Below are 2,500 nucleotides of genomic sequence, written 5' to 3' on the forward strand. Positions count from 1 at the left end.
AAAAACCTTTAGTCAGCATTTGGTCAACATGAAAGTTACTACTTTTTTCTTCCTATTTTTTGCCAGGAATGGTATTCATGTTGTCGGTGTTTGTGAATCTTTTGATTTCATAATGCTCAGCTTTGAGCAACAGTCAGGTAATATTACAATCAACGTAAAAAATAAGTAACATACCCTCTGGTCACATCTCTGACTTGTTTAAAACTCGCTTTGCAATACTTCAACTCCAAAACCTTGAAAAAACTAAAAAAAAAACTAAAAGAATATATATATATATATATATATATATATATATATATATATATATTTAAGTTCTTATATATATATATAAGAACTTTTAAGGAGAGTTTTACCCTCGTTAAGCGAGGCATGGCTATCCTTCATTACTCAATAATACGTTTTGGTCTTGGTTTTAGCTAACTGTAATTGATAATGAACCGAGCGAGGTTTGACATTTATGTATAGACTTAAAACCTTTACTACGACGAAGGCAAAAGAGTATGTGATTAAATATCATCGCTTATTACCTTTATATGTTATCGCAGTACGTTTCTCTTTAAAGAGCTTTACATGTAACCCCGGCCAAAGGTCCAAACCCTAGTCCCACGATCCCTGTCGTGCCGGCGGAAAAGACGGCTTTTCTCTCTCTTTCTCCCCATTCCCCTCACATTTTCTTCGTTCATCTTCTCCCGTATCCCCTCTTTCTTCCACAACCACTTTCTCTTCCTTTTCCTCCTATCTCCGTCTTTATCAGTTACACTTTACCTTCCTCTGTCGTACATATTCTCTCTCCCTCTCCTGTGTTTTTTTTCAGTCTATTTGTCTCTGTTCATGAGATTTACTCACTTGACGAAAATCTGGAAAGTGGTATTGGAAGCACACTTCGGAACCTTGAGGAAATACAATGAATTCTGAGGAACACAAGACTCTGTCGCTCCAACTAGGTTTCTCACATGCTTAGGCTGTGCTGTCGACTGCATTGTATATTCTCTAGAGCAGTGGTTCCCAAACTTTTTTGGTCGTGACCCTAAATACAATCTTGGCCTGGCCCGGCGACCCTAAATGAGTGTACGTACATGTAGTGCTAGTCACCAATAATTTTGATATGTTACACTTATTTATAATTGTATATAGTTTTATTGAGTAAATTTATATTACTAACACAATGATTTTCAATCAACTTTAAATAGGAGCAATTGAAAAAACAAATTTTCATGAAAATGAGACTAAGTTTATTACATGATTTGGTAGTCAAGTCACAAAACCAAAAATGTTTTCTCAGTGGCTACCGTGGAACTGCTTCATTTTGTGAGTGAGATCCTCTAAGTTGGGCTTTATGTTGATTGTTAGAGCACAACGCAAGTCATGCTGGGGATCCAAGCGGTTCCTTGCTTTAGTCTTGATCGTAACAAGGCTTGAAAACCCTTGTTCACAGAGATATGTTGTTGGAAAAGGGAGAAGAGCTTTTTCAGCCTCCCGAGTCAGAATGGGCTTATCCTTGAGTTGGGTCCAAAATTTTGAATACTGGAGGTTTTCAAAGTGTTGTTTCTGCACTTGATTTTCCTGGAGGTCTATAAGTTCCTCTTGAAACCCTGGGATATCCTCACCAACTTCACTGACGTTCACACTGAAAACATTCCTGATCCAGCTATGCTTCTTGAGGTCGACATTTTCTGGAAAATACCTGTCCATTTCTTCTTGAAGGTTCTTCAGATGATCTTCAAAAATATTTTTGATGTCAACAAGGGATATTTCTGATGAATCTTCCAGCACAGCACTTAGTTCTGGAAAGGCTGCAGTTTTTCCTCTGGCCAACTTTTCTCTCCAAAGAGCAATTTTTTTCTTGAATGAGACAATTTTTTCACCAATGTCCACCATCGTATGATTTCGGCCCTGCATGTCTGAATTCAGTTCATTCAGGTGCATGAAGATGTCGCCCAAATAAGCAAGCTTTGCCAGCCAAGCAACGTTTTTAAAGCAGTCTGCAAGTGCATGCTTTTTCTCACGCAGAAATATTTCAATTTCAGTTTTTAGTTCAATAACTCTTCCAAGAATCTTTCCCCGAGATAGCCAACGGACATCAGAGTGGAACAGCAAGTCTTGGTGATGTGATCCCATCTCTTCACACATTTTATGGAAAATACGTGAGTTTAAAGCCCTAGCCTTGACAAAATTCACAATTTGGATGGCATCATTTAAAACTGCATGGAGGTCTGGTTGCAAGCGATGAGAAGCAAGGTTTTCTCGATGTAAAAAACAGTGAATTATTATGACATCAGGGTTTTCTGCTTTAATGCGAGTAACAAAACCCAGACGACTTCCCATCATTGATAGAGCTCCATCGGTGCACACTGCCAAACAATTCAACCAGTTTAGATCATGTTTCTTTAAAAAATTGTTCATCATATTAAAGATGTCTTCTCCAGTGGTGGTAGTTGACAGGGCATTACAGAAGAGAAATTCTTCCTGAATGTCATCTTCTCCCTTGTACCTTACAAAA

At 38.0% G+C, this 2,500-nt stretch overlaps 1 protein-coding gene across 3 annotated transcripts in view; it reads left to right on the top strand.

Moving 5' to 3' along the window:
* The window catches only part of LOC122265611 (galactosylceramide sulfotransferase-like), a 21,805-nt gene extending 21,573 nt beyond the window's left edge, over window positions 1-232 (top strand). For all 3 annotated transcript variants that reach the window (XM_086533600.1, XM_086533602.1, XM_086533601.1), the window contains one exon: window positions 1-232. This exon is cut by the window's left edge and continues 1,482 nt beyond it. The gene's annotated coding sequence lies outside the window, so the exon portion shown is untranslated.
* The last annotated feature ends 2,268 nt before the right edge of the window (window positions 233-2,500 follow it).

The sequence above is a fragment of the Penaeus japonicus genome, unplaced genomic scaffold (genome assembly GCF_977035675.1).
Source record: "Penaeus japonicus unplaced genomic scaffold, GWHDUDI00000001_assembly GWHDUDI00000039, whole genome shotgun sequence".
NCBI classification, from domain to species: Eukaryota; Metazoa; Arthropoda; class Malacostraca; order Decapoda; family Penaeidae; genus Penaeus; species Penaeus japonicus.